Source organism: Sceloporus undulatus, chromosome 5 (genome assembly GCF_019175285.1).
Source record: "Sceloporus undulatus isolate JIND9_A2432 ecotype Alabama chromosome 5, SceUnd_v1.1, whole genome shotgun sequence".
Classification (NCBI taxonomy): domain Eukaryota; kingdom Metazoa; phylum Chordata; class Lepidosauria; order Squamata; family Phrynosomatidae; genus Sceloporus; species Sceloporus undulatus.
In genome coordinates, this window is record NC_056526.1 from 161,915,354 (window position 1) to 161,924,977 (window position 9,624).

General features: G+C 42.0%; 1 pseudogene; it reads left to right on the forward strand.

Annotated features, from left to right (window-relative positions):
* Positions 1–3,641: 3,641 nt before the first annotated feature.
* Positions 3,642–9,624, forward strand: part of LOC121931712 — a 35,426-nt pseudogene continuing 29,443 nt past the window's right edge.

Sequence of the window (9,624 nt, forward strand, 5' to 3'; positions counted from 1 at the left end):
GATTCTGACAACTTTCCCCCCCCCCCCCCAATGATCTGATCATTCATATCCAATGCTCTTTTGTTGTTAGAGAAAAACAGCCTGCCCCTTTGCTTGCAAAGTGTACTTTCTTTTCTTGTCAAACGGGTATTGATTTTTCCCATCTCAAACTATGATTCCACGAGCTGGAAAAAGCTTGGTAGAATGATTACCCTCCCAATGAGGTTCAATAATCTAGGAGAGATTATATGTACTACTACATATTGTCTCCTGCAGTTCTGACTGTACGTGATATGGATATCTGGAATTTAGTAGTGCCATATGAAGGTGTGGAGCAAGCATCAAAGAATATTTTTACCTTAACATGAAATTGCTGTACAGAAGATCTGCACCCTTTGAATTCAGTTATGGTAAATGAGCAAGGCAGGTGATCTAGAAGTTCTGGCAGAATAGGCCAAGTTCACTAAAGTTCACAACACTTGTTTCCACTCAACGTTACAACAGCCTCTGATTAATTTTTAATAACTCATGCTAGTGGCCATTGTGTGCTACTACATGTTGCGCATGTGGGTGTGGATGAGTTCCCTAGGTTTCTTTGGATTTCCTACAGCACTTATTAGGTGGGGAAATGAGGTATAATTTAAGAGGGACGAGATTTTTTGCCAATAACGTCATATCTTACAGATCATTTGTGATGGCTCACAGTGGCGTTTCATGTCTTCTCCCCTTGCTTCCTTAGAGCAACCCAACCCAAGGGAGCCTCTACTTTCATGCAACTACAACTGTTAAACTTTCTATGGCCACTGCTCTGCTAGCAACTCTGGAAGTTCAATTTGAACGATCTTCCTTTCTGTCTTTTTTTCCTCCCATTGCTCCAAGAGTTCACCCTGACGGTTCAGTCTTCCCGCATATTTTTTTGTAATTACATCCCTCCTTGTCAAACATGATTCTTTTCTAGCACTAAGATGCTTATAGAAGTGTATTGCAGGGTGCCATGGACATGTAATTCCCCAGTATTAAATAATTGTTTCGTTCAGACTATTTGGAAAATTACACATTTCACATCATACATGCTTCTGTAAACCCAATACTCCCACAGCATGCCATGTCTAAAAGAGGGAGGGCTTTATAGCCTACACAGAATGAAGATGTCATCTTCGAGGCCCATAGGGGTCCTCGTGGGATATGGAAATGATACCAATGTTCTATTATCTTGCTATAGGAAACTTCGCAAGAGATTTCTCTGATATCCTCTGCCTCTTCAACCACCTAAATGATATGGAGTTGGGTTCCTGCAGCTAAAGGTAGATTGGTGATAGGATTTTTGAGCAGCCAATGCATGACTGCTTCTGCTATCCAAAAATTGACTTACTATGCCATTGTACATCACTATCCGGATGCATGTAGTTCATGTTCTTTGTTTAGCTACACAATATATGCCAGGTTCTTCTCAATGATATATTTAATTACACAATTTTAATAAGCAAAGCATTGTACATTCTTACCTCATTGACTTACTTTGTTATCTTTCAGATGGAATAAAAAGATGGATCATTTTCACCAGATGGACCAAATGTAGGTGAAAAGAATGTTAAAAACATGGCCCCAGAACCGAGTGTGTATGTGTGTGAAAGAGACAGGAAAAATCTCTAACATAATTAATGGTCTCATTACATGGGCACAAGTAATACATGGATTCTTATATGGATTATATTCATGTTTAATGCACAAAACTGCATTGAAATAACACTTTCATGAACTTTGAATGGCCAAGCAATGCATTATTTAGTTGAGAGGAAGTGTGGCAGATATTTTAATAAATTGAAAGTGAGGGCGGAGGAGGAAAGGCTAACATCTAGGAAATAACTTAGTGTGAAGTATCTCTGCCACACAGCCACCCTGCACAAACCAGAAACACACATTTGGACAAACAGGAAACTTTTTGTGAACATATTCCAATGAGACTTTAGAAAATAAAATTCTGAGATTAAGGATTGTTAACGAGTTTGCAACCTGAAGTAGATCGTTTATAACTGTCAGTGATGCATGTTGCTTGTCTAAATGAAGTATTGGCATCTTCATCATCTTGGAAACATTCCTGGTAAGGTCGAGATAACTTTTGAGATCGAGCATAATGTATAGTCATTGAAGACTGGAGCCTGCAAAAACGATATTCAGTTTCTCCATTACAGTCTTACCTTTATTCACAATCCTCTGCATGGCCTTTAGGCAGCCTATTTCTTTCCCTCTCCTACCCACTGGCATGTATTAATATCATAATGCTAACCAAATGTACGGGATATTTCTACCCAGGAAGTGTGACGAATCTATGGCTTCTCCATTATGTTTTGGATTGCATTCCATACTCTTTTCACGGGCATTAAAGTACAGAATCATAGAAATCTGAGAGTTGCAAAGACCCACACGGGCCACCCACGTCCAACCCCCTGCCATGCAGGAACCACCACTCAAAGCACCCCAACAGATCCATCCAGCCTCGATTAAAACTCTCCACGAAGGGACTCCACCCTCCCCGGAAGCCTCTTCCCACTTCCAACAACCCACTGTCTCAGAAGTTCCTTCCTAATGTGGTGGAATCTCTTCCTTTACTTGCACCCATTCCGCTCCATTCTCTGGGCAGCCAGAAACACACTTCGCCATCCTCAATATGACACCCCTTTCTTGCATTGGCACCCATACACTTTTAATATTCCAAAAATCACAGCAGCCCATAACACATATCCTTCCACTTCAAGTACCTCCTATCATCTTTCCCATATCCTTTTCCTCTCTTTCTTGGCTGCCCCCCATAACCCTATAAGGGATGAAGCGCAGGGATTCCTACCATCGGCTCCATCATTCTTAAGAACCCTCCTCCACCCTAACATCCAGTCAGAAATCAACACCCTAGCTGAGTTACCTGGAATATCTGTATGCAGAGGGTCTTGTGCTCTTTGCGATTAGCTGAAAGAAGGGGAGGCGGAACTCCTCTAGACTGAGCCTACTTCCCCAGGACATGGCACAAAATGGCAGGCGGGCCAACGGTTTCCACCTAACAGAACGATGTTGTTGTGTGCTTCAACATTCTGCACTTATGCTTTCCCCTAAACTTGGGTTTTCTGGCACCTTCTTTCAAAGCAGTTTGCATTGACAGTAAGGGCTTTCGCCAGTGGAATGCACTCCCCGGAGGTGCTAGAGTCTCCTTCCTGGCGGTCTTTAAACAGAGCTGGAGGCCATCTGTCAGGGATGCTTTGCTCTGGATTTCCTGCTGGCGGGGGTTGGACTGGATGCCCTATTTTCTCCCAGCCTGCGCTTCTATGATTCTATGATTCTATGATTGCCCCCCTCGCTGCTCATAGGCGCGTGACTTGCCTAAGTCATCCAGGGATTCCTGGCTCCGAGGGGAGTCAAACTCCTGGTCTCTAGAGTCATAGTCCCAACACTCACACCACTACATCATCCTGAGAACATTATTACCTACTTCTATCTTAGACGGACTAATAAGCAGAGTCGATCTCCTACCCTGTATACTACTTATCAACCGTTTTGTAAGCTTGCAACTAGTCCAAGCCAGTTCACCTACACTCATCTCATCTTTGCCACCAGCATGGCTGGAATCCTCTATTACAGTTATGAATGTTAGAATGGCCGCTCCCGGGACAATGTCCAGATATGACAACCGGTGAGGGTCACTCTGGTTCAGGACCATGATCATAGAATCATAGAATCGTAGGGTTGGAAGAGACCACAAGGACCATCCAGTCAACCCCTGCCATGCAAGAACTTCTTAATCAAAACATCCTCGAACATTGCCATCCAGCCTCTGTTTAAAGACCTCCAGGAAGAGACTCCATCTTTTTTGACTGGGAGTGCGTTGGACTGTGAACGCTCTTACTGTCAGGAAGTTCCTCTAATTTGAGGTGGAATCTCTTTCCTGTAGCTTGCATCCATGTTCTGGTCTGTTCTCTGGAGCAGCAGAAACAAGCCGCTCCCTCTCCAATATGACACCCTTCAAATATTTAACAAGGGCTATCATATCACCTTAACCTTCTCTCTCCAGGCTAAACATACCCAGCTCCCTAGATCTTCTTATATCGGGCATGGTTTCCAACCCTTCACATTTTGGTTGCCTCCTCTTGGACACGTGCCATTTCAACATCCTTTTTGATTGTGGTGCCAGAACTGGACACAATATTCCAGGTGGGGCCTGACCAGAGCAGATAGAGTGGCATATTATTTTCCCTTGATCTAGAGGATCTATACTTCTATTGATGCATCCTAAAATCACATTGGCCCTTTGCTGCCGCATCGAAATGTTGACTCATATCACTTGTGGTCTACTAGGTTCCTAGATCCCTTTCACAAGTCTTGTAAGCAGTGTCCCCCATCGTATCTTGCATCTCATTTTCCACCCTAAGTTCATCTCTTACATTTCTTATGTATATATATATATATATATATATATATATATATATATATATGATGCAACAAACTGTACCATTGTACCATTGACAGCTGTTTGACTTGTAATATTAGTGTAACCTATGGAACAAGACATACTGAAATTTGGCTCTACACTTTAAAATACAGTTCTAGCAAAACATGATTAAAATTACTGCTCACTACAAAAGACGGCCGCCCGACTGAGCGGGCAGGCCGTGTTGCCGCTGGAGTGGCGATGCAGGCTCGGTGGAGTGCCCCAGCATGCTTTGCTGGGGCGTGCTTGCTGGCGATTGGTTGCTGGGGAGGGAAAGGGAGGTACTTCCGCCTCTGAAAGGCCGCTCTAGGGGGTGGGTAGTCCCTCTCTATGGTTGCCTCAGTCCTCCAGGGTGACCGATTGGTTCGGCTGCTCTGGGGGCGGGGCGACTCCTTTCCCAGCAACCCCCTGGGCATGGTCTATTTAGGCCCAGTTGCCCAGTGCATGGTGCCATTTGCTGCTTGGCTCTCCCACCCGCCCTCCGTCAGGGTGTTGGTGTTTGTCACAACTTTGGGGCGGAAGCAGAGGGTCTAGATCTGGTGGTCATGGTCTATATGGTTGCATAGCACTGTATTGGGAGTCCCTATGGGACACGGGAGCGATGAGGACATGCGCTGTGGCCATTGCGGGGGCCATAACGTGACACCGCTTCCTGGTGACTAGGGGATTTAATTTGAATGCAATCACTAGGTTGCATGGATATGAGAGGGCGTTCCATCAGCCCCTAGCTCATCCCGATATCTTGCTGATATATGACTAGCCAGTATCATACAACAGCGGGTTGTACGATGATCCAGACCTCATGCTTTTGGCCAACCCTACCTTTTGGCTGCTGGTTTTGCGTGAATAAAGTTGTGGCCTTTCCTCCACATATGGCTCATGTCTTATTGTAGCGCTGCCCTCCCAGGCAATAATGTAACATAATGATGCCTTAAGTATTGAAAAAAGAATTACTTAGAAGTAATTCATTAGGTGTAACAAAGGCGGGTACAGACCGCCCCTTTGGGGCGGCGTGCACCTGCCCCTTTCCCCTATGGCATGCACCTTCCCCTTTTCCCACAGCAGCAGCCCCAGAGGCCCTGATCCGCCAATTTCCCAGGCCTTGGGGAAGCGGCAAAAAGCCACTTCCCCGCGGCCTGACAATGGCGGGGAGAGCGAGAAAGAGACCGCTCGGCCCCTTTCTCTTTTGTATTGCTGACGCAGCTGTGTAAAGGCTGCACCAGCAATAGAAGCAGCAGAAGGAGCTCCATTTCTGACCTCCTTCTGGCGCTGCTGAAAGGGCACCATAAGCGCCCTACAGCAGCGCTCATGCATCACACCCGCACCACTCCGTTTGGAGGGGCGTGGCTATGACATCATAATGGCAGTGCCAATGTAGACAAGGCACCACCATTGCAATGCTAGGGTTAGGAGGCATCTGTAAAGGACACCCCAAGGCAATCCTAGTATGTATCCAGGCCGGCACAAAGCGCCATTCTGGATACCACCAAAATTACTTTTAGCTCTGGCTTGTAAATGGGAAAGATGGAGAAGAAGGGAAAAACTGTGACAAACAACAGTGAACAGTGGCAACTAAATCAATGTCTAGATGAATATCTAAAGTGAAAACACATAGGGGGCTACAAATACAGCCATATAAATGTGTGAAGATTCAATACCAACTTATCAAAATAACCATGGCATGCAATTTTATGCTTAATTCCTATTCTTTAATTTTCCTCAAAAAGATCATGTACATCAGAAACAGAAAGGATCATGTATTACAGGCAAACCCTGTAATAATAAGAGTACAATGTGCTTTTAATACTCTTTTCCCCCAACAATATTATTTTAAAAGTTGTAATTATTGCACATTTTACAGCAGCATAAAAAGATTATGATTCCCAGAGTGTGTAATTTCTAATACTTTGCTAGAAAATGCCATCTGGATATTTAGCTACATATAGTGTCTGCATCCACAAGGAAAGAAATGATGCACATTAACAGTAACTGAACATATGCCAACAATGAGAAAGTTATGTACCATATGGAGTGGCTTCTGATGCTATAGCAACTTAAGTTGCAAAACTACTTCAGTGTTTATTAGGCAGAATCTTTTAAAACCGGAACACCATGTTTATACTTTTGCTAACTTTGTTACAATTATAAATGTACACCTCTGCCTGCATTTAATAGTAACTGTTATTTCTAATTTAGAACATAATCTTTCTCATGGTCCTCAGATTGTGAATAACAGTTTGTCTCAGGTGGAGAGTTGGGGGAAGGGAATTTTGTTCTGTATCTTTTATAGATGTTGTTGTTGTGTTCCTTCAAGTTATTTCTGACTAATTGTGATTCTAGGGTAAACTTATTATTGGTTCCTTCCTCTGAGGCTGAGACAGTGTGATTTTCCCAAGGTCATCCAGTGGACTTCCATGGCCAAGCAGGGATTGAAACTCTGGTCTCACAGATTCTTATTCTAACACTCAAGCCACTGTACCTCAAAGTCTTTAAATTCAGTTCTTAGGGCATGTAGGAGCCTAAAAGAGTGACTGATGAGTGGTGGCTCTCGGGCTCACCATATGCACATGTTCTATATGCATTAAGGATGTATAGCATTGTAACTGGGCATTTATTAATTAATCAAGCAAGCCTGTTGGAAAATATAATGAAAATGTGGCTTTTAATAGTTGCAGTTTTTCTAGCATAGTGTTCAAGATCCTCTGGAGCATGTCCAGAGAAGGACAACCAAAATGGTGAAATGTCTGGAAACCATGCCCTATGAGGGGAGACTTAGGAAGCTGGGTATGTTTAACCTGTTTGTTTAGAGAAGGTTTAGTGATGATATGATAGCCTTGTTTAAAAGTTTGAAGGGGTGTCATATTGAGGATGGAGCAAGCTTGTGTTCTGCTGCTCCAGAGAATAGGACCCAGAACAATGGGTGCAAGCTAAAGGAAAAGAGATTCCACTTCATCATTAGGAAGAACTTCCTGACATGAGAGCTGTTCGACAATGGAACACATTCCCGCAGGGAGGGGTGGAGTCACCTTCCTCAGAGGTCTTTAAGCAGAGGCTAGATGGCCATCTGTTGGGAGTGCTTTCATTGTGAGTTCCTGCATGGCAGGTGGTTGGACTGGGTGGCCCTTGTGGTCTCTTCCAACTCTTTGATTCTATGCTTTATGGATGATGATGATGATGATGATGATTATTATTATTATTATTATTATTATTATTATTATTATTTATATAGTGCTATATAAATGGAGCTATACAAAGTTATCAAAACAGCATAAAGTGTACAGTCTAAAATCACAAAATACAAAAATGGTAAGTAAACAATTTATCCCATTAAAATAACTAGAGACAGTAAAACAATAAATAAACAATAAACAAAAACCTTTATCTGAAAATACTCAAAAATATCAAGCTCCAGCCTGAAATGGTTCCATGAACAGAAAAGTTTTTAATTTGGGCTTAAACTTAGATGCCTTGCAACATTTCCTTTGTTAGCATGTGGTGATCTTTCCCTACTTTGCCTGGGATAATATCAGCAAGTTCCAGAAGAAGGAAGAAAGAATATAAGATCAGGAAAAAGTCAGATTCGAAGTGTGTCTGAGCTGGTGCTTACACATTTTAAACCACTTAGGGAGTGCTAATTCACTGATAAGTGGTATAGACATGTAATTGATACTGCTATTATCTAGACTCATATTCAGCTATAGATTCTGTGAGTTTGTTCTAGTTGGGATAAGCCAGTAGGAGCTGGGTTCCTGTGGCCCTATTAATTTCAAGAAGATATATTCTAGGAATCTTCTCAGGGATCAGTCCTGGTTCTGGTTATTGATCAGCCTCCAGACAAGATGAGTTATTCCTGTAGTCACCCAGTTCCTCACTTGCTCTTCTCTGGGTTCAGACTCCACTGCTACCCAGAGAGAAAAGCAGATAAGTGAACAGACAGTGAAAAATGTGACCCCTCCCTCCACTCCAATTGCTTGATGGCAAAAAGACAGAGTTTATTTTAATTAATTAATTGATATCCTGTCTTGTTCCCAGTATGGGAGCCAACTCAAGAGTTGTTGGTCAGCAAGAGGTCTACCATTGAAATGTGGGCCTTGGTATTTGACCAATGATCCTGCCCTAGACCTACCAGCAGATTTGACCAATGGTTTTTATGTTTATCAACAAAAATAAAATGTACACTGATCAGCTGGATCCATGCTGTCATTAACAGATACATTTTAAACCAACTAGTATAACTGTTGAGTTGAAAAGGGCAAGGGGAGGAATATGTGAGCATTAGAAATGTCATTCAGATAAGAGCAGGTGCTATTTGTGGATGATAGTGGTGATCTTGCTTTTAAAAAATATCAATAACTTAAGACATAAAGAAAAGCAAACTGCAACTCTGTGGTTACATTGACAGCATAATATGGGTCAATAAGAAAAGTTAAAAGATCTTCTGTTTTTTAGAGCAATCCACAATCAGTCTCTCTATAATAACTGTATTGATGTAAACCCTGAGGGAAATGTTGACATAATGTAAACTACTTTCCACTTTGTTTAACAGGCAGAAAATCATTATGTATGCTGTGTGCTCCTATCCATGAAAGAGCAGCACCTTGAATACAGCAGCAGGCTGGGAACATCATATTTTCTTGGAATAAATGACATCTTAGTATTTTCCTATTGTGATTGTCCTTTTATGAATGTCATGCTACAATTTACAAATGTGCAATGAAAATGTACCTTGCAGCCAGTTACCTTATCAAATGAGAGAAGCTTGCATCTGGAATGCTTATTCACAGGCCTCTGTTGGTATACCTGCCTACAGATTAGCTCATTCCAATCATTTAATTGTGGAAGAGAGATGAATATATTTTTTTAACCACAGTTCCAACCTCCTCACATTGTTAGGGAAAATACAAACAGAGAATGTAACCATGGTCAGCTATCATAAATACTCTTTTTCATACAGCTAGGAAACTGTGCCAGAGGGTATATCCCCATCTGCCCTTCCAGATCATAAAGACTAGAGATGATCCATCTTCTAGTAACATTCTCCTTTAAATTTAAACTTATTACAACAATTTATATTTATATGCATGTTCAAAATTTACTTATTTTTTATAACTGTTCCCCAAGTGCTCTAGTCTAATAATAATAATAATAATAATAATAATAATAATAAT